This window comes from Triticum urartu, chromosome 6 (assembly GCF_003073215.2).
Source record: "Triticum urartu cultivar G1812 chromosome 6, Tu2.1, whole genome shotgun sequence".
Taxonomy (NCBI): Eukaryota; Viridiplantae; Streptophyta; class Magnoliopsida; order Poales; family Poaceae; genus Triticum; species Triticum urartu.
The window spans coordinates 571,119,241-571,142,923 of NC_053027.1; the positions used below are offsets into that span (position 1 = coordinate 571,119,241).

General features: G+C 46.5%; 1 pseudogene; it reads right to left on the minus strand.

The window, feature by feature from the left end:
- Positions 1–23,683, minus strand: part of LOC125517084 — a 53,309-nt pseudogene that overhangs the window by 29,449 nt on the left and 177 nt on the right.

The following is a 23,683-nucleotide window of genomic DNA, read 5'->3' on the forward strand; positions in this document are numbered from 1 at the left end:
TTCTCTACCTTAATTCTACGTGGCTTCTCAATTTATGGATATGTGACCATTTCAAGAGGAATGCATTCGTTCATTTTGTTCGGATGTGAAGACTATATGTTGCAATTTTCATTCCGTTGGATTCAGCTTCATTTTATCTGTCTATGTGCTAATGGTGGTCAACCTCTTCAGGATGGCTCCCGCTAAGAGCACCAATCAGAATCAAAATCAAGATCCGCCACCACCTCCACCTCCTCTGGAGGCATGGCAAGCTGTGATGGCCGCAACTAATGCCAACACACAGTTGATCATGCAAATTCTCCAAGAGCGCAATCAAGGCAACCAAGGGAATCAAGGCAACAATCAGAATCACTTTGCTACACTCAACCAGTTCCTTGCTAACGGGCCAAAGACTTTCAGCAATTGTGTTGAGGCAACCGATGCTGACGATTGGCTCGTGGATCTGTGTAAGCATTTCGAGTGCAGTAACGTCAGGCCTGAGGATTTCGTCAAGTTCGCTTCCTTCCAACTCAAAGATCAAGCTGCAGAGTGGTTCCAGCAGTACAAGGATTCCAGAGGTGGACGTGTGATTACTTGGGATGAATTCCGTCAAGATTTCCGAGCTCACCATATCCCTCAGAGCGTGGTTCAAAGTAAGCGTGAGGAATTCCGCAACTTGAAGCAAGGCTCTTTGTCTGTCTATGACTACAACAAGTTGTTCCAGAAGCTCGCCCGCTTTGCCAAGCAGGACGTACCTGATGAGAAGAGCATGATATACCAGTTCAGGGGTGGTCTCAGAGAAGAAATCCAGCTCGCTCTTGTTCTCTTTGAGCCCTTGAGGTACGATGAGTTCTCCAACATGGCACCGAAGCAAGAGGCCGCTCAGTTGAGGTGTGATGCTTCCAAGAAGTGAGTCATAGACACTACGCCTTCTTCCTCTACTCAAGTGGCCAAGCAGCAGAAGTATTGGCTTCCTCCTCCTCCGTTCCGTCAGACGTATCAGCAGAAGAGCAAAGGTGGCAATGGTTCTTCCCACCCACCCAACCCTGGCTTTCAGAACAAGACTTCGTCTCAAGCTCCAAGATCGAGTGCTTCGTACCACCGTCCGCTTTCAGAGGTCACGTGCAACAAGTGCCTACAGAAGGGTCACTATGCCAACAAGTGTCTCAACCAGATGCGTCTCCCTCCTCCTCTTGTCAGATCGGCAAGTACAGCTATGGTCAAGCATAACACCAAGTCCGCCAAGGTCAATTTGATGAATGCAGCTCAGGCAGAGGACTCGTCAGATGTCATCATTGGTAACCTTCCTGTTAATGATATTCCTGCAAAAGTTCTATTTGACAGGGGCGCATCGCATTGTTTCATCTCGAGACCATTTGTTCTAAGCATGAGTTGCCTTTACAAGATTTACCTAGACAGTTATCTGTGGTTTCTCCGGGTAAATTCATGAATGCAAGCGCTATCGCCCCGGATGTTACTATCACGTTGGGCGATTACAAGTTTCTCATTTCTCCGGTGGTTCTTGGTAACTCGGATATTGATCTTATTCTCGGGATGGATTGGCTTTCTAAGCACAAGGCTCATCTTAACTGTGCAGCCAGGCAGATTCAATTGACTCATTCGTTTGAGGATGTAATTGTCTTTGCCGCTCGGGATGATACAATCCGTCTGTTTTCTCTCAATGAGAAGGGTGAACTGGATGCTATCTCGTAGATTCCAGTCGTTTGCGAATATCAAGACGTCTTTCCAGAAGAGCTTCCAGGAATGCCTCCGCACCGGCCAGTTGAATTCGTTATTGATCTTGAGCCCGGTACGGAACCTGTGTGCAAGCGTCCTTACAAGCTCGGACCTGAAGAGTTGAAGGAGCTGAAGAAACAACTCGATATTCAAGAGAGAATGGGTCTCATCCGGCCTAGTTCTTCTCCGTGGGGTTGTGGTGTTCTTTTTGTGAAGAAGAAGGATGGAACGGACCGACTTTGTGTTGATTACCGTCCATTGAACAAGAAGACCATCAAGAACAAATACCCACTTCCCAACATCAACGAGCTGTTCGAACAACTCAAAGGTTCCCAAGTATTCTCCAAGCTTGATCTCCGTATGGGTTATCATCAGATTCGAATCCGTGAGCAAGATATTCCCAAGACGGCTTTCGGGACAAGCTACGGTTCATATGAATACACTGTCATGTCTTTTGGCCTCGTCAACGCTCCTCCGACGTTCTCTCGCATGATGAACTTCATCTTCAACGCCTACACCAATGACTTCGTGTTGGTCTATCTCGACGACATTCTGGTTTTCTCGAAGAACAAGGAAGATCATGCCAAGCACTTGTGTTTGGTACTCGATAAGCTCAGAGAACATCAGTTCTACGCCAAGTTCTCCAAGTGTGAATTTTGGCTCGATGAGGTTCTTTATCTTGGTCATATCATCTCTGCCAAGGGCATTGCCATGAATCCTGAGAAGGTGTCTGCAATTGTGAATTGGGAACCTCCTCAGAACGTGAAGCAACTCCGTAGCTTCCTCGGTCTCGCAAGCTACTGCCGAAGATTCGTTGAAAACTTTTCTAAGATCGCGAAGCCTCTCTCAAATCTTCTCCAGAAGCATGTTAAGTACGTTTGGTCTCCGGAGTGTGACATTTCTTTCAACACTTTGAAAGAGAAATTGATCACTGCTCCAGTTCTGACTCCGCCTGATGAATCCAAACCGTACGAGGTCTTTTGTGATGCCTCTCTCCAAGGTCTTGGCGCAGTGTTGATGCAAGAGAAGAAAGTTGTTGCTTATACCTCTCGCCAGTTGAAGCCTAATGAGAAGAACTACCCCACTCATGATCTCGAGTTGGCGGCAGTTGTGCATGCTCTTTTGACTTGGAGACATCTTCTATTGGAAAGAAAAGTGGACATTTTCACTGATCACAAGAGTCTCAAGTACATCTTTGAAAGGATCGATATGGTTGACTAGAGGGGGGGGTGAATAGGCAACTACCAATTTTTAGCTTTTCTTTACCAAATTAAACTTTGCATCAAATTAGGTTGTTTAGATGTGCAACTAGGTGAGCAACCTATGTGATGCAATAACAACAAGCATACAAGCAAGCAAGGGAACAAACACTAAAGAGCTTGCACAAGTAAAGGTAGGAGATAACCAAGAGTGGATCCGGTGAAGACGAGGATGTGTTACCGAAGTTCCTTCCTTTTGAGGGGAAGTATGTCTCCGTTGGAGCGGTGTGGAGGCACAATGCTCCCCAAGAAGCCACTAGGGCCACCGTATTCTCCTCACGCCCTCACACAATGCGAGATGCCGTGATTCCACTATTGGTGCCCTTGAAGGCGGCGACCAAACCTTTACAAACAAGGTTGGGGCAAACTCCACAACTTAATCGGAGGCTCCCAACAAGACCACGAAGCTTCACCACAATGGATTATGGCTCCGAGGTGACCTCAACCATCTAGGGTGCTCAAACACCCAAGAGTAACAAGATCCGCTAAGGATGAGTGGGGGAATCAAAGATCCCTTGGTGGAAATGTAGATCGGAGCCTTCTCAACCACTCCCGAGCAAATCAACAACTTTGATTGGCTAGGGAGATAGATCGGGCAAGATGAAGCTTGGAGTATTTAATGGAGCTTGAGCAATAAATGGAGCTTGGGGCAAGAGGTAGGTCAAAGAGGGGGGAGAAGATACCCTTTTATAGTGGGGGAAACAATCCAACCGTTATCCCCCACTCAACCCCGCAGAGAGCGGTACTACCGCGGAGGCAGGGCGGTACTACCGCTCATAAGCGGTACTACCGCTCCCCTCAGCGGTACTGCCGCGCCAGAAGAGAAAGGGGCTGGGGCTGGGACCCAGAGCGGTACTACCGTGGAGGCAGGGCGGTACTACCGCTCACAAGTTGTACTACCGCCACTGCTACCGCAGCTAGTGCCGCAAAACCCGACACGAGAAAATGCGCACTCGAGTCGAGGCGGTAGGAGCACGGAGCTGCAGCGGTACTACCGCTGAGACCACCAAGCGGTACTACCACTCCGAGGAGCGGTACTACCGCTTAGTGAGCTTCAGCCGTACTATCGCTACTACTACCGCAGCTAGTGCCGCAAAAACCTGACACGAGAAATGCGCACTCGAGTCGAGGCGGTAGGAGCACGGAGCCGCAGCGGTACTACTGCTGAGACCATCAAGCGGTACTACCGCTCCGAGGAGCGGTACTACCGCTTAGTGAGCTTCAGCGGTACTACCGCTGTGGCCCGCGGTACTACCGCTGGGTCCAAGAAAAGATAGAGAGGGGAGAAAAGAGAAGCTCCATTGAGGCGGAAAGACACAGAGGGTGTGATGAGGAGGTGTACGTGTTGATTCCACCCAAACCATACCGAAGCGGATCCCCTCTTGATAGTACGGTGACTGCTACGAAACTTAGTCCACCAACAAAGAAACGAAAGAAGCTACACCGTCTTGAGTAGAGCGCCGAGGGGAAATAATTGATTCGTGCCGAAGAATGAATATCTGAAAAGAAACTCAAAGCACCCGATTAGTCCGCAAATGCATTGTCATCAATCACCAAAACACCGTAGGGATAAATATGCCCTTACAATCTCCTCCTTTTTGGTGGATTGATGACAATACGGGATTTGCACAAAAAAGAGTAATGACATAGAATGCGAGCGAACCCACACCTCTAAAATATAGACAGGCTCCCCCTAGATGTGTGCAAACTAGATAAGTGCTTTGGACTGCACGGCACACATACTAGAATCACCGCTCCCCCTATATTTTAGAGACCAACAACCTAAGCAAGATATATGAGAACAACATATATGATAGGATAAGCAAGCAAGCTATAAGATACCGAGGTACATAAAACATAGAAAGGATAACAAAGGTAGCATATGTCTTACACCATATGTCTGGAACAGAGTTCTCACACCAAACCAAACCAAGAGAAACGCACAAGAAACCACAAGACTAAAACAAACCACGACACAAGAAGCAAATCCCTACACTCTCTCCCCCTTTGGCATCGAGACACCAAAAAGGGCAGAGAGGGACACTACGACTCCAGGTGATGGGAGAGGAAGGTCTCAAACATCACATCTCTGCATCTTCATCGTGGGTTGAAAACTGCTCGGCATCGGAGTCGGTCCAGTGGCAATTCTGATGAATCCAGTCCTCCTCTTCAGTGATCTGTCTCTCAGACCCACTGACAACTGTTGCTCCCAACTGACGCATGATCTCATTGTGGCGCGTCCTGGCATGCTTCTCCGCCACATGAGTCATGTACTGACCATGGGACTCCATACAGAAGAGCTTCTTCATCTTGCGCTTGAGATTCTGTGCCCAAGATGGTTCTGCACTAGAGTGGCCAAAGTCCTCATCGTGAGCATCAGTAGCAGCCTCACCCTCGGTCCCCATGGCAGCGGCAGCAGCAGACGGGCCCCCTGTGGCAGCAGTAGCAGATAGACCCCCTGTGTGAGGCGCTGTCCAGTTGTCCTTCTTCCTGAGACGCTTGATCTCATGAGAAACCAAGTCTCCAGTCTCTAGCAGCACTCTGGGATAAGTCTGTGCCCAGGCCCTCTCAATAAGCCTCATGATGAAGGGACCATAGATAGGACACTTGTGCTCAGACACGGCAAATAGAAGTTCAGACCACATGACATGAGAGATATCTAGGCTCTCTCTAGTGTTTGCTTCCTTCTCATGCTGACAGAAAAGGAGCATGTCCACGAGGTAGGAGTGGACCTGATCCAGATTCCCAATGCGAGGGAAGAGAGTCTCACGGAATATGCGATGAAGAATGTCCAGATACGGACACAGCTCATAGGTCTTCTTCTCAGTGACAGGGTGAACCTTCACAGTGCAGTAGGGCCAAAGGGCTTGCTTGTGGGTGGATGTAGCATTGCGGTGAGGACGGAAACCGACAGGAGTCTCAAGCCCATTATCCACCACATCAAGTAACTCCATGAACGCCCGCCACTTGACAGAAAGCCGCTTGCCATTGGTCATCCAAGTCAGAGTCCTGTCCCCATCTGTTCCAAGATGGACGGTGGCATAGAATTGAGCCACCAAATCCGCATCGAAATCCTTGTTGAACTGCATGATCCTGAGAATGTTCAGCTGAGTGCACATCTGAAGGGCTTCTCCAAAGTACTCTGGGTCCTTCTCCATAGCATCAGTGTCAATGGAGCGAATATCAACAAATAGATTCTTCTTGGCCTTGATCACATCAAAGTAGATGGCAAATTGAAAACGGTTCCAGAACGGGCGGTTGACCAAAGTGGGTTCTTGGTCCACCACATAGGGGTTGCGGCGATGCCTCTCCCAAAACTCCTTGTTGGTCATCTCAGTCACAGTCTTCCCTTTTGTCTTGTTGGCGGCTCGCTTCGATTGCTGAGGAGGTGGAGGAACACTTGCAGAAGGCGGTTGGGTGCTCAAGGAACCACCGGCAGGCTCTGAGGTCCGGTAGCGTTTGGAGGTGGCACACCCGGGGTTGATACGGCGACCTTGCTGCTCGGAGAGGTCATCACCTGGAGCCAAAACACAAAAAGACGCAAAACAACTAGAAGAAATGAGCATAAGCCAACAAACACAACAAAAAGATCAAGGTAAGACAGGAGAATGATGGAAATTGGCATGCAGCGGTAGTACCTTGACCTGCCCGCGGTAGTACCGCCCCAAAGGGAGCGGTAGTACCGCTCTAGGTCAAGTGGTAGTACCGCTCCAAAGGAGCGGTAGTACAGCTTGAGGCGGATAAACAGCAGTTTCATAGCATGAGGCGGTGAAACAGTGGTTTCCTACTACCGTGGTCAGATCCGGCACTACCGGCCTACCAAATTCAAAAATAATCCTACCAAACACCAATCTAGATGGTCTAGTTGCCTTCTCCAACCAACTCAAGCCTAGATTTAGCCAAAAATCTAGAGATGCAATCATCATTGCCCCTAAAGCACAAGATTTGAAAGCAAGACCAAAAGAGAGAAAGAACGGGGGCAATACCGGCATCCATGGCAAGAGGACTCCACCGAAGGAAATGGAGAGGGACGCCCCGGAGGAGGAGATCCATCGGAGCCCTTTCGCGGAGGAACGGTGTTGGAGAGAGGGAGAGACACGAGGGGGCGAGTGAATGGGTATGGGGGAGAAGAAACCTCCCCCTGCCCCGATATAACCCCCTGGCCCCGCCCCGCAGTGGTAGTACCGCGCTGGGGAGCGGTAGTACCGCTTATAAGCGGTAGTACCGCACTGGTGGGGCGGTAGTACCGCTTACCAGCGGTAGTACCGTCCACCATCAGCGGCAGTACCGCTTATCAGCGGTAGTACCGCTCGCCAACAGCGGTAGTACCGCCCAGCACACCGCGGCAACTAGACTACATGGCTTAGCTCAAAAGAAAGCAGAAAAACCAGCAACGAAAAGCAAAAGGACACACCAGCAAGAGGCCAAGAAACCCCTCTTCAAGAGAGGGCGGTGGCCGAAGGCACCTATGTTTGAGTCAAGAGGTATGGCGCCGCGAAGATTTTAACCTTGGGCCCATGACCAAAACTCGTCTTTTAAGCACAAGTGCCATCAACAATGGCTAAAGTGAAAGACTTGATCAATTTATGCATAATGGGGGGAGGGAGAGTTCATTGAGAGAACAACACTCCCCCTATGTCCATGCCTACACCTAAACTAGACAACAAATTGAGCGTGGTAGGGTGTGCAAGGGTTCAAGCAACATTGCTCGAATCAATGATATTTAGCTCATGCCTTAACTCGCGAAATCTTGCTTCATCCAAGGGCTTCGTGAAAATATCTGCAAGGTTGTCATGAGTGTTGACATAGTTGAGCTCGATCTCTCCTCGCCTAATGTGATCCCGGATGAAGTGATACCGAATCTCAATATGCTTTGTCTTGAAGTGTTGCACCGGGTTCAGAGAAATCTTGATGGCACTTTCATTGTCACACCAAAGAGGCACTTTGTCACAAGTGACACCGTAATCCTTTAAAGTTTGCCTCATCCATAAGAGTTGTGCACAACAACTACCGGCCGCAACATACTCCGCTTTGGTGGACAAGAGAGACACACAACTTTGCTTTTTGGAAGACCAACTTACCAAAGAGCAACCAAGGAATTGGCACCCTCCGGAAGTGGACTTCCTATCCACTTTGTCTCCCGCCCAATCGGAATCCGAGTACCCTACAAGCTTGAAGTTTGATCCTCTTGGGTACCATAAGCCAAAGTTTGGGGTATGAGCCAAATATCGAAAGATTCGTTTGACCGCCACATAGTGACTTTCCTTAGGTGCGGCTTGAAACTGTGCACAAATTCCCACACTCAACATGATGTCCGGTCTAGATGCACAAAGGTAAAGCAAGGATCCAATCATGGAACGATATACCTTTTGATCCACCACTTTACCATTGGGATCTAAGTCAAGTTGGCACTTGGTGGGCATTGGGGTGGAAGCCGGCTTGACGTCACTTAGCTTGAATCTCTTGAGCATGTCTTGAGTGTATTTGGATTGATTGATGAAGGTTCCTTCTCTTCTTTGCTTCACTTCGAACCCTAGAAAGAACTTCAACTCCCCCATGGAGGACATCTCGAACTTTGAGGTCATGAGAGCGGCAAATTCCTCATTGAAAGCTTTGTTAGGAGAACCAAAGATAATATCATCAACATATAATTGGCACACAAACAACTCCCCTTTGACCTTCTTAGTAAAAAGAGTGGGGTCGATTATCCCAACTTCAAACCCACGGTCTTGTAACAACTCGGTAAGGTGGTCATACCACGCACGTGGGGCTTGTTTAAGGCCATAGAGTGCCTTATCGAGTTGATACACATGATCGGGAAAGTAGGGATCCTCGAACCCGGGGGGTTGCTTGACGTACACCAATTCATTAATGGGACCATTAAGAAAAGCACTCTTCACATCCATTTGATGTAACTTAAAGTTATGATGAGAAGCATATGCAATCAACATGCGAATGGATTCAAGACGAGCAACGGGAGCAAAGGTTTCACCGTAGTCAATACCCTCGACTTGGGAGTAGCCTTGTGCTACCAAACGAGCCTTGTTGCGAATGATAATCCCATGTGCATCTTGCTTGTTCTTGAATATCCACTTGGTTCCAATGACATTGTGGTTCCCCGTTGGCCTTGGCACCAATCTCCACACTTTGTTGCGCTCGAAGTTGTTGAGTTCTTCATGCATGGCATTGAGCCAATCCGGATCTTCTAGTGCCTCATAGACCTTGAGAGGTTCCACACAAGAGACAAACGCGTGATGCTCACAATAATTTGCTAATTTTCTACGAGTGCTTACCCCCTTTCTTAAGCTTCCAAGCACATTCGTCATGAGATGATCCTTGGTGGAGAGCTTGGAAGCAACTTTGGCGGCATGACGCTCTAATTTCTCCTCGGTGGTGAGTTGAGGAGCGGTTACTTGATCATCTTGAGCGTCGTCATGAACTTGTTCTTGGTCTTGAACTTGCTCGGGGGGGAGAACTTGACCTTGGGCATCACTTGGTGTGTCAACACCGTCTTGAGTATGATCTTGCCCTTGGTCTTGTTCATGAGGTTGAGGGCCTTCACTTTGTTCTTCGAAAGCGTGTGGGCCTTGGGTTGGTGATGGCTCCACTTGAGTGGAGCATTGTCCTTCTCCTTCGGCCACAAGGGGTTCCTCAATGGGTAGGATGAAACCAACACCCATTCTTCTTATGGCTTGAGGAGGAATTTCATCACCTACATCACAAGTGCCACTTTGCTCCACTTGGGAGCCGTTATTCTCATCAAACTCCACGTTACATGTCTCCTCAATAAGTCCCATGGATTTATTGAGGACATGGTAAGCATGAGAGTTTGTAGCATAACCAACAAATATGCCCTCATAAGCTCTAGCCTCAAATTTAGACAAACGAACACCTTTCTTGAGAATGAAACACTTACACCCGAATACCCGGAAGTACTTGAGGTTGGGCTTGTTACCGGTAAGTATCTCATATGGAGTCTTGTTCAAGCCCTTGCGGAGGTAGAGCCGATTGGATGCATGACACGCGGTGTTGATGGCTTCGGCCCAAAAGTTGTACGGAGACTTGAACTCCGCCATCATGGTCCTTGCCGCATCCATTAACGTCCGGTTCTTCCTCTCCGCAACACCATTTTGTTGAGGGGTGTATGGTGCGGAATATTGATGCTTGATTCCCTCATCACTAAGAAATTCATCCAAGGTGTAGTTCTTGAACTCGGTGCCGTTGTCACTTCTTATTGTCAAGATCTTTGCATTGTGTTGACGTTGTGCTTCATTGGCAAAGTCAATGACGGTTTGTTGGGTCTCGCTCTTCCTCTTGAAGAAATACACCCACGTGTACCTTGAGTAGTCATCCACAATCACCAAGCAATACTTTCTACCTCCAAGACTATCGAAGGATGGGGGCCCAAAAAGATCCATGTGAAGGAGCTCCAAAGGCCTCTTTGAATAAATGATAGTCGTGGGAGGGTGAGCCTTCTCATGTAGCTTTCCTTCGATACAGGCACTGCAAGCACGATCTTTAGCAAAACTAACATTCGTTAGTCCACGGACATGGTCCCCCTTTACGAGACTTTGCAAAGGTCTCATATTGACATGGGCTAAACGGCGATGCCAAAGCCATCCCACATCAACTTTAGCCATTAGGCATGTCGCGGTCTTAGTGGGTCGCTCCGAAAAGTTAATCACATATAGACCGTTCTCGACATGCCCAACAAAGGCTACTTTAAGAGTCTTGCTCCACAAGAGGGCCACGGTATCGATATCAAAGAAAGTGGCAAAGCCCATGATTTCAAGTTGATGAACGGAAAGTAAATTGTATGCAAGGGACTCAACAAGCATGACCTTCTCGATCGTGAGATCATGAGAGATGACAACCTTGCCAAGTCCCAATACCTTAGAAGATGAGGCGTCACCCCACTCGACATTGGTGGTCATAGATGGAACCTTGTGCACGTCCACCACCAAGTCCTTTCTTCCGGTCATATGATTTGTAGCTCCGCTATCGAGCAACCATGATCCACCACCAGAAGCAAACACCTACAAGAGATCAATGCTTCGTTTTAGGTACCCATTTTGTAATGGGTCCTTTGATGTTCGTAACAAGGGTCTTAGGAACCCAAATAGACCATTCAATGTACTCATGAAGAGAACCAACAAATTTGGCATAAACATGCCCATCACTAGCACGGCACAACACATAAGAAGGATTAAAATCGCTGGCTTTGTTGGGTGAGGTGACATTGCCCTTCTTGACTTTGTTCTTCTTCTTCTCCTCGGGGACACTCTCTCCCGCCCTCACAAAGGTTTGCATGAGGGGAGGAGGTCGTTTGGTCTTGTCATTCTTCTTCTTGTTCTTGGAGTCGGGGACACGTACCCAACCCCTTCCTTCGCCACACCTCCCTTTTGGTTGATCAAGAGATCATTGAGGTTCTTCTTGCCTTGTATGCAAGTCGCAAGGCCTCTCTCAAGTTGCTCCTTCAACTTAGCATTTTCCTCAACAAGATGTATATGCTCACAACACGGGTTAGTAGCATTTGCATTATCAATTAAAACCATATGAGGAAAAGTTGCTTTCTCCTTAGTTAGCTTCACTTGGAGTTGATCATGAGACTCCTTGAGACTAGCATGAATACCCTTCAAGGCCTTGTGGGCCTTGTCAAGTATATCAAACTCCTCTTTGAGTCTAGCAAGATCAACCCCAAGTTTGGCCTTCTCGGAATTTAGCACACGAGAAACAACGAGGGCATGATCATAATCTTTCTCTAACTTAGCATGATCAACATTGTGTGACTCCTCAAGAGCCAAACGAAGACCATGCTCTTCCTCAAGAGCATTGGAAATATCCGAAATCTCATCGGCATAGTCACGACTATGCCCTTCCATCTTCGAGATGGTGTCTTCGTGGGCCTCGATCATGTCATTGGCCTCACCAAGTTGTTCCAAGAGAGCAACAAAGTGCTTCTTGGATTTTCCCTTGAGTTTACCCATAAAGGCCTCAAACTCGTTAACCTCCACATTAGCTCCCTCAACTTCATCAATGCTATCCGTTGGGAAAGGATGATTAATGATGGTAGTTTTGATGTTGGAAGTTACCTTGTTGGTGGCTTTAGCCATGAGGCACTTGGCGGTGATGCTCTCATTGGGTGAGTCGAAGAGAGACACTCGTGACGTTGTTGCAATGGCGACGGAGGCCATGGCAACCGACTCATCATCTTCATCATCGTCATCATCCTCATTATACTCTTCTTGCACAACCAAGGCCTTGGGAGGAGTCTTCTTGGTGAAGTTGTTCTTGTTGGGGAACGACTTGGCCTTGTCCTTTCGGATTAGTTTGCCACCATTGTCTTCCCTTTTCTCATACGGGCATTCCGCAACGAAATGACTTATGTTGCCGCAATTGTAGCAAGTCCTTACACGTTGCTTGCCCCTTGTGCCACTCGAGTTGTTTTTACTAAAGTTGGGCCTCGAGTTTTTCTTGCTCCAAAATTGCCTTGAAGCAAGTGCCATATGTTCATGATATGCATACTTTGTATCTTTGGGGTTGCTCTCCTCTTCTTCCTCTTCTTCTTCTTCCACGGTGAGCTTGGCCTTCAATGCAAGGTTGGGCTTCTTTGCCCGTTGAGAACGAAGCAACGCATTGTCGGCGGTCTTGTCCAAAATGTTCATGGCCACAAACTCATCCAACACTTCGCTTGAGGTCAAAGTGTGGAAGTCCGGTCTTTGACGAATGACGGAGGACATGGCCTTGTGGTAGGGCATCATTGCCTTGAGGAATTTGCGCTTGATCCAATTGTCATCCGTGTCCTTGCTCCCGTGATCTCGTAGTGAGACCGCGAGTTTGGTGACTCTCCTATAGAGCTCACGAGGTTCTTCATCTTCCTTCATTGCGAACTCATCGGCCTCATCTTGTACCACTTCATAGTTGGAGCGTTTAATGCTTGCGCTTCCCTGGTAGAGAGACACGACACAATGCCATGCATCTTTGGCCAAGGCGAAGGGACGAAGATGGGGTAGGTCTTCGGGTGGAATTGCATCTTGAATGATGAAGAGAGCATTCTCATTGAATTGATTGTCCGCAGCTTCTCGAGGAGTGAAGTTGCTTGGATCATGTGGGTAGAAACCTTCTTCAATGATTCTCCAAAGGTTAGTGTTCACATGATTTAAATGACGTTTAAAGCGGTAAACCCAAGAATCAAAATCCTCATTTTTCACAATCTTAGGAGGAGGACCGGCATGATTCAAATGAGTAGAAGGAACCGGTCCACCATAAACAAGTGGTGGTTCCACATGGGCAAAGATGCCGGTGCCATTCTTGCCACTAGAAGAAGGAGCCTTTTCACTACTAGCTTCCCCCTTGTCGGGGATAGCATCCGACACCTTGTTGGTGGGATCCCCCATGTTCAACGGTGCGGTGGATAGTTTAAGCCCCTCAAGAAATTTAGTAAACATGCTTTCAACTTCGGTCGTCATGGAGGTTTCCAATGTCTCTAAGGCTACATTGAACTCCTCACGAGAGACCGAAGTTCCCCCATCGCCCGTAGACAAGATCGGATTCACACCGGAGTGTTCCTCCACACTGTCAACGGTATCAACCATACTCTTTGGACGGTAAAGTCCTTAAGAAAGAGACGAGGCTCTGATACCAATTGAAATGATCGATATGGTTGACTAGAGGGGGGGGTGAATAGGCAACTACCAATTTTTAGCTTTTCTTTACCAAATTAAACTTTGCATCAAAGTAGGTTGTCTAGATGTGCAACTAGGTGAGCAACCTATGTGATGCAATAACAACAAGCATACAAGCAAGCAAGGGAACAAACACTAAAGAGCTTGCACAAGTAAAGGTAGGAGATAACCAAGAGTGGATCCGGTGAAGATGAGGATGTGTTACCGAAGTTCCTTCCTTTTGAGGGGAAGTACGTCTCCGTTGGAGCGGTGTGGAGGCACAATGCTCCCCAAGAAGCCACTAGGGCCACCGTATTCTCCTCACACCCCCACACAATGCGAGATGCCGTGATTCCACTATTGGTGCCCTTGAAGGCGGCGACCGAACCTTTACAAACAAGGTTGGGGCAAACTCCACAACTTAATCGAAGGCTCCCAACAAGACCAGGAAGCTTCACCACAATGGAATATGGCTCCGAGGTTACCTCAGCCGTCTAGGGTGCTCAAACACCCAAGAGTAACAAGATCCGCTAAGGATGAGTGGGGGAATCAAAGATCCCTTGGTGGAAATGTAGATCGGAGCCTTCTCAACCACTCCCGAGCAAATCAACAACTTTGATTGGCTAGGGAGATAGATCGGGCAAAATGAAGCTTGGAGTATTTAATGGAGCTTGAGCAATAAATGGAGCTTGGGGCAAGAGGTAGGTCAAAGAGGGGTAAGAAGATACCCTTTTATAGTGGGGGAAACAATCCAACCGTTATCCCCCACTCAGCCCCGCAGAGAGCGGTACTACCGTGGAGGCAGGGCGGTACTACCGCTCATAAGCGGTACTACAGCTCCCCCTCAGCGGTACTGCCAGGCCAGAAGAGAAAGGGGCTGGGGCTGGGACCCAGAGCGGTACTACCGTGGAGGCAGGGCGGTACTACCGCTCACAAGCTGTACTACCGCCACTGCTACCGTAGCTAGTGCCGCAAAACCCGACATGAGAAAATGCGCACTCGAGTCGAGGCGGTAGGAGCACGGAGCCGCAGCGGTACTACCGCTGAGACCACCAAGCGGTACTACCGCTCCAAGGAGCGGTACTACCGCTTAGTGAGCTTCAGCCATACTAACGCTACTACTACCGCAGCTAGTGCCGCAAAACCCGACACGAGAAATGCGCACTTGAGTCGAGGCGGTAGGAGCATGGAGCCGCAACGGTACTACTGCTGAGACCATCAAGCGGCACTACCGCTCCGAGGAGCGGTACTACCGCTTAGTGAGCTTCAGCGGTACTACCGCTGTGGCCCGCGGTACTACCGCTGGGTCCAAGAAAAGATAGAGAGGGGAGAAAAGAGAAGCTCCATTGAGGCGGAAAGACACGGAGGGTGTGATGAGGAGGTGTACGTGTTGATTCCACCCAAACCATACCGAAGCGGATCCCCTCTTGATAGTACGGTGACTGCTACGAAACTTAGTCCACCAACAAAGAAACGAAAGAAGCTACACCGTCTTGAGTAGAGCGCCGAGGGGAAATAATCGGTTCGTGCCGAAGAATGAATATCTGAAAAGAAACTCAAAGCACCCGATTAGTCTGCAAATGCATTGTCATCAATCACCAAAACACCCTAGGGATAAATATGCCCTTACAATCTTCACTCAGCCTAATCTCAACCTCAGGCAAACTCGATGGGTCGAAATGAATCAAGAGTATAATCCGAGTATCGAGTATACTCCAAGCAAGGCCAATGTGATTGCTGACGCATTGAGCAGGAAGGCTTATTGCAACAGTCTGATTCTTAAGCCTTATCAACCCGAGCTTTGTGAAGCTTTCCGCAAACTTAATCTGCAAGTTGTTCCTCAAGGTTTCCTCGCGAACCTTCAAGTCTCTCCTACCTTGGAAGACCAGATTTGCCAAGCCCAGCTTCTTGATGCTATGGTGAAAAAGGTGAAGATTGGGATTGCCAAGAGTCAACCCAAGTACAAGTGCTACCGCCTTGATGACAAGGATACCCTCTTCTTCGAGGATCGTATTGTTGTGCCCAAAGGTGACCTCCGTAAAGTGATCATGAACGAGGCTCACAATTCTCTCCTCTCCATCCACCCTGGGAGCATGAAGATGTATCAGGACCTCAAGCAGGCTTATTGGTGGACTCGAATGAAGCGCGAGATTGCTCAATTCGTGAATGAGTGTGATGTCTGCAGAAGAGTGAAGGCAGAACACCAAAGGCCAGCTGGTCTCCTCCAACCTCTTGCCATTCCAGAATGGAAGTTTGACCACATTGAAATGTACTTCGTGACTGGGTTTCCTAAGTCCAAGCATGGCAATGATGCTATATTCGTTGTCATCGACAAACTCACCAAAGTGGCTCACTTTTTGCCTATCAAAGAGTCAATCACTGCAGCTCAATTGGCGGAACTCTATACCTCTCAAATTGTCTCTCTGCACGGTATTCCACAAGTGATCTCTTCAGACCGTGGCAGCATCTTTACCTCCAAGTTTTGGGATTCTTTTCAGAAGGCCATGGGCACCAACATCCGCTTCAGCATAGCTTTCCATCCTCAAACTAGGGGTCAAGTCGAGCGTGTCAACCAAATTCTTGAAGATATGCTCAGGGCTTGTGTGATCTCCTTCGGCATGAAGTGGGAGGATTGTCTTCCTTATGCTGAATTCTCCTACAACAACAGTTTTCAAGCAAGTTCGGGCAAGGCCCCATTTGAAATTCTGTATGGCAGGAAGTGCTGTACCCCTCTCAACTGGTCTGAAACCGGTGAACGTCAGCTTTTGGGTAATGACTTAATCATAGAGGCAGAGGAAATGTGCAAAGTCATTCGAGATAACCTCAAAGCAGCCCAATCCCGCCAGAAGAGCTACTATGATAGTAAGCACCGTGATTTGGCTTTCGAGATCGGAGATCATGTTTACCTCCGCGTCTCTCCTATGAAAGGTACTCGTCGCTTCGGTATCAAAGGGAAGCTTGCCCCCAGATACGTGGGACCTTTCAAGATTGTCAGCAAGAGAGGCGACCTCGCCTATCAACTCGAGCTTCCTTCAAACTTTGCAAATGTTCATGATGTGTTCCATGTCTCTCAGCTCCGAAAGTGCTTCAAGACTCCTGACCGCACCGTCAACTTCGAGGACATTGAGCTCCAAGAAGATCTCTCCTATCGTGAGCACCCAGTTGCTATTCTTGAAGAGACTGAACGCAAGACTCGCAACAAGTCAATCAAATTCCTCAAAGTCAAGTGGTCACACCATTCCAACCATGAAGCTACCTGGGAACGTGAGGATCACGTCCGTTCTGAATACCCGGCGTTCTTTCAGTCCTAGATCTCGGGACGAGATCCTTTCGTAGTGGTGGAGTGTTGTAACACCCCGGATGTAACTTTCCCAATTTGTACTCCAACTCTTGCCGTTTCCGGCGTTAAGTTATTTTATTTTCTCGGGTTCGGGTTTTTGTCTCCATGTGTTGTTGTCGTTGTCATACATCTCATATCATGTCATCATGTGCATTGCATTTCCACCAAGTCCTTGACCTGTTTATCTCATGCTGTCATATGTTCATGTTGTTTCCTAGTGATCCGTGCCTCTTTTGAGGATGATCAGTAAGGATGTTTTGTTAATCTTGTAGTGCTCTATCCATCCATGTCTTTGTTTGCAATTATGGAGCACCCTAGCTTGAGTCAATCGAGCTCTATTTTTGCTACTTTGTGAATCTGGGCAGATTGTCAACTTGTTTGCATTTTTACCGATGTTGTTGTAGTTGATCCGTGCATGCTATGTTATTGTTCTTGCCATGTCTAGCTGCATTTTGTGTGTTCTTGATAGATATATGCTTAGCCTATCATGACTTGCTCCGTAGTGAGTGCATCGAGGTCGTAAACATGCCTACTTGAGTTATGTTTCAGCATGTGCCAGTTTTCACTAAGTCTGAAAACTGATTATGTTTTTGCTATGTTCACATGCTTGCAAATGTATTTTGTGATCCCTTTTGGCTCAAGGTCACTAAGAGACTTTTGTAAAGCTCTTTGAGTAGCTCCATGCCATGCTTTACTTTGTCAAGTTCAGGTCCTGTAGCATGTAGTTTTGTTGCTCCGAAGAGTGCTACCTGATCTGTAATTCCAGACAAGTGTTAATTTCACTAAGTCTGAAATCTGTTTACCATATGCAGTTTTGCCATGCTTGTTTGAACCTGTTAATGGATGAATTGGTCGTAGCTCAGTGCTAGACTTTTGTTAAGCATCTTGAATGCATCCCTGCCATGTATTTTGTTGCCATGTTTGAGTGTTGTAGCATGTTCATCTCATTGCATTTAGATGCCTACTTGCTGTAAATCGCAGACCGGCGTCATATTTGAATCGCTTGCCATTTCCAAACCGTAACTCCGATTCCGGCGTTCTTTATATCATTTTCAAGCGATTTCATCTCATCTTACCAGTGGCACACTTGGATTTCCAAGTTGAGGACAGGTTCATGCATTTCCTGTCACATCTTGCATATGCATCCCGCATCGCATCCCGCATAGCATATCATCATTGCATCATATTGTTTGATCCTTGCACGTGGTTGATTGTGTCCTTGTTGCTTGTTTGTCTTGTTTGGGTAGAGACGGAGACGAGTTCGTTAATGAGGAGCCTGTTGAGTTTGCTTTCGAGGATCCAGGCAACTCTGACAGCTTTGCAGGCAAGATGATCATACCCTCGGAATCACTACTATCTTTGTTATGCTAGTTTGCTCGCTCTTTTGCTATGCCAATGCTATGATGCCTACCATTTGCTTTCAAGCCTCCCAAATTGCCATGTCAAACCTCTAACCCATCATGTCCTAGCAAACCGTTGATTGGCCATGTTACCGCTTTGCTCAGCCCCTCTTATAGCGTTGCTAGTTGCAGGTGAAGATTGGAGACCGTTCCTTGTTGGAACATTTATTTACTTGTTGGGATATCATTATATTGCCATGTTATCTTAATGCATCTATATACTTGGTAAAGGGTGGAAGGCTCGGCCTCTCGCCTAGTGTTTTGTTCCACTCTTGCCGCCCTAGTTTCCGTCATATCGGTGTTTTGTTCCCGGATTTTGCGTTCCTTACGTGGTTGGGTTATAATGGGAACCCCTTGATAGTTCGCCTTGATTAAAGCTTTTCCAGCAATGCCCAACCTTGGTTTTACCATTTGCCACCTAGCCTCTTTTCCCTTGGGTTTCCGGAGCCCGAGGGTCATCTTATTTTAAACCCCCCCCCCCCGGGTCAGTGCTCCTCTGAGTGTTGGTCCAACCGAGCGATGTCCGGGGCTGGCCTACCCGACGTCTGGCTCATCTGAGTGTACCCTGAGAATGAGATATGTGTAGCTCCTATCGGGATTTGTCGGCACATTCGGGCGGTGTTGCTGGATTTGTTTTGACCTGTCGAAGTGTCTTGAAGAACCGAGGTACCGAGTCTGATCACTAGTAGAAAAAGGGTCAAACGTGAAGCACATTAGTGCCGGTTTGATTTTGGCCCGGTACTAATGGTACCATTAGTGCCGGTTCGAACGGATTTGCATTAATGTCAGTTCGTGTTGAACCTTTAGTACCGGTTCGTGGCACGAACCGATACTAAAGGGGTGGTGGCAGGCTGGCGTCAGGCCGGGGCCCCACGATCCCCTTTAGTACCGGTTCGTGGCACGAACCGGTACTAAAGGTCTAACCTTTAGTACCGGTTCGTGCCATGAACCGGTACTAAAGGGGTCTGACCTATAGTACCGGTTGGAGACACAAATCGGCACTATAGGGCAATTTTCAAACTTGAAAAAATCATAACTAAATCATCCTAATTCAGAAAAATACATATAATATATCAAAATTTGCAAAACAAAAAGATTGATCCGCTGAAACAACCAGTTTTCCGTTTCGACAATTTTTTTAAATCACAAAATTCCAAAGGGAAAATAGAGTTTTTGGGCGTTTTAGATGTTTTTTGGATGTTTTTAGCGTTTAGTGCTAGGGTTTAGATTTCAGCGTTTAGGGTTAGGTTTTATGGTCTAAACCCTTAGTTTTTACTGTTTAGCATAGAGTTTCCGACGTTTTAAGTCCCGGGTTTAGGGTTTAGGACAATTTTTGAAATGACAAATTGTAAAAGGAAAAAAAGATATGCTCTAATTTATGTTTTTTTGAATTTTGGTTAAATCTTGTCAAACCAGTCAAACAACTGATTCAAGAAATATAGAGTGTTACTAAATAATTACGCAATAATATTAGTGTTACTAAATAAGTATCTCAGTTTTTTTGAATTTTGTTCAAATCTGGTCAAAATATGGTCAAACTACTTATTCAAGAAATATTAGTGTTACTACATAATTATTCAAGAATATTAGTGTTACTAAATAATTATTTCAATTTTTTGAATTTTGGTCAAATCTGGTCAAACTATGGTCAAACTGTGGTCAAACTATGGTCAAACTTATTCAAGAAATATTAGCGTTACTAAATAATTATTGTTTTTTTAGAATAATAGTTTCAAACTCAAACGGTGAAATGTGTGACTTCATGCTCAAGCTAAACTTCTGAGGGTTAATATGATTGACATCTTACTATTGTCAGGAAAACAACAAGTGCAGACTCGGAAACAAAGGAGAATAGAACCTGAAAGTTAAGCGTGCTCGAGCTAGAGTAGTGAGAGGGATGGGTGACCGGTCGGGAAGTTAGATGATTTGGAATGAGTGATCCACACTTGAGCAGTTAAGAGAGGTGATTAGAGACTAAATCATCAAATAATTCAGAAAAATAAAAAATCAAAAAATCAAAAAAAAATTCCAAAATTTTCAAAAAAAAACCCTTTAGTACCGGTTGGTAACACCAACCGGTACTAAAGGTCCCCCATACCAGGGCGCGAGCTCACGCCACGTGGTTTCCCTTTAGCACCGGCTAATGCTGAACCGGTACTAAAGGGGGGGGGGCCTTTAGTGCCGAAACTTTAGTGCCGGTTCCTAAACCGGCACTAAAGGGCCTTACAAACCGGTGCTATTGCCTGGTTCTGCACTAGTGGATCAGAACGTCTCGGGAGGAGGTCTATTCCTTCGTTGACCGTGAGAGCTTGTCATGGGCTAAGTTGGGACTCCCCTGTAGTGATTTGAATTTTTGAAAGTTGTGCCCGCGGTTATGGGCAGATGGGAATTTGTTAATGTCCGGTTATAGATAACTCGAACCTAAATGTAATTAAAATGAATCAACCGTGTGAGTTACCGTGATGGCCTCTTCTCGGCGGAATCCGGGAAGTGGACACGATGTTGGAGTAATGCTTGCGCAGGTTGTCCTTTAGTTTCTCGCTCGCGCCTTGCCTCCTCTTCTCGCTCTCTTTTGCGAATAAGATAGCCACCATATATGCTAGTCGCTGGCTGCAGCTCCACTTATATTTACCTTGCCATACCTATTAAGCTTAAATAGTCTTGATCGCGAGGGTGCGAGATTGCTGAGTCCCCTGTGGCTCACAGATTACTATTACACCAGATGCAGGTCCAGATGATTCCGCTCCAGGTGACGCGCTCGAGCTCAAGTGGGAGTTTGACGAGGACTCTCAGCGATACTATGTTTCTTTCCCTGATGATCAGTAGTGGTGCCCAGTTGGGGTGATCGGGACCATGTCGCTTGTTGGGTTATCTTTCATTTTGGCGCCGTAGGTGGGCCATGAGTGTTTGGGTGATGTATGTTATTTATGTACTTGATTGACGTGGCGAGTGTAAGCCAACTATGTTATCCCTTTTATTTATCTATATTACATGGGATGTTTGTGATGATTGCCTGACTTGCGACATATGCCTTCAATGCGATTATGCCTCTAAGTCGTGCCTCGACACGTGGGAGATATAGTCGCATCGAGGGTGTTACAGTTACAATCTATGATCTTCAACGTCTTGAGAGAAGGGTGGATGCACAACCGCGCTGGAAGATCTACGAGTCCACAACCCTTAAAATGGAGCTCTTGTAGGGACCTAAGGAGCAGAAGAGCTCTCTCTTGCTCATCCGTTAGTCTCATTTCATCTGACAAAGTAAGTGTTAGGCTTCAGAGGCATGTGAGGCCCTTGCAGATGATGTGTTAAGGGGAGACAAGTCATGGACCTCGAGACTTTCCAGTGCGTGGAATAACTCATAGTTGTGGCTTGAAATTCCCTCAATTGGCCCATAACTCTCTGATGAGGTAAGGGAACCCAAGGCAGGGGAACCACGTATTTCCAAATGCTTAAGGTTCAGGAGGGACCGCAAGCCCTCTAGTGAGATGAGCGCACTGCGGTAATGAATTTCCAAACATTCCAGCGTCATGCACCAATGCAATTGTAGAGATTCCATGCTTGAGTTCACAAATAATACCAAAGACCAGAGGGATCCAAGCGATCGTATGCCCTCTATAGCGACGAGAAACGACAATTTTCATTTGCCAGTTCTTCTAACGTCGTACTAGAATCCATCTATAGGTACTCCAAACTTCCTTCAATCACTTCTAATTTTCTGCGCGTGAGATTCCCACAAAACAGGGCCGCAATGTTTTTTTTGGGGATAATCAATCCAAACAAGTTGATCAAGTGATTACGGGAGGAGACATCTTCCCTTCTCTTGGGCATCTTCATCAAGGGAGATAAATCCAACCAAGTCTTCCCTAGTCCCGTCAAATATTAGATGAGGGCATTTACCAATGGTTATCTTTCTGAGATTCAACAGGATGTGCACAACTCCGTCTACATCTGAGCTTGGCCATGCACCATCTACATATCAAGATGACGAAGCCTCGGAAGCCGAGATAAAGTTTGATTGAACCTTTCCTTCCTCTTCTATCTTTAGTTGTTTCAACTACGGGCAGTCATATAAAGTTAATTCATTCAGGGCGTGTGAATGTCACAAATAAGAGATAGCCACTTCCTATTATTGAACAATCTCTAATACAAAGACTTTCAAGAGCAGCCGCTTTTGCAGTTATCATGTCTTCATGGGTCTGCTCTTGCACAACATGTGATGAGAAAAGTTCTTGCGGTACTCTATTTTCAAACTCTTTAAAGAGATGAGCTGATTTAAACCTATGAATGAAATAGATATCATGCTTTTGCACAACAATATCTCCAAGTATTTTATATCCTTCATATTATTGAATGCTAACATTTTGTCATCAAGTGCCATCATCTCACTCGGAAGTCCATATCCATAAAGCTTTAATGTTTCCATGGAAGATCCCCCCATTGACACAATTGCTGAAACACTAGTCTTATTAGTTTAGAATATGTGGCTAAAGGCAGAGGGGGTTCTGTACTTGCAAAGGAGGACAACCGACCATAATGAGTTGGCTAGGGCTGGGAAACCATGACTTATGTTCAATTTTGTAGTTACAACCTTTCTGAAATAGATTAAACTAGACTTCATCTCCCCCACAGAAGTACATGAACATCTCCATAAATCTGGCATTCCATCTAAACCAGCTCTTCCAATGATGGAACCATGATTTCTCTTACTCTCTGCATGTTGCTCAACTTCAATCTTTTAAGAGACTGAAGCATTTCCACAGATGGAACTATTCTCCATTCTTCGCAATCCTCTAGATGAACCGTATGCAATGACTTAAAGAAACCAACATCCAGAACTTGAAGATAGAAAAACCTAATCAGGACATATGGCAAAGCCAGTAGGACCATCCTGAATTTTTAGATACCGAAGATGTGTACGATTTGCCAAGATACACATAAAGGAATTGAAACCAGGAGATACTGAAGACATTTGCAGTAGACATAGATTATGTTCTTTTTGAAAGACATATTGGAATGGTTTGAAGAAAAAGGAGTCATATTCCCCCATTAACACGAATGTCCTCAACTTTCTCACTAATGCGACTATATTTTGCAAAAAGAATTCAAATTTCTCACTACGAGGTATATTCCTAGTCTGATCATCCCTCCAATATACAGAATTAGTTACTATAGGCAAATGGTGTATAGTTGTCAAAGTTTTATTGCATTGCAAACCACCCAAAGTTGCACTCTGTTCATTTCATTGCATTGCAAACACCCAATATGAAAGTTTGTGATGAATGGAATCAATATGTTGGCATC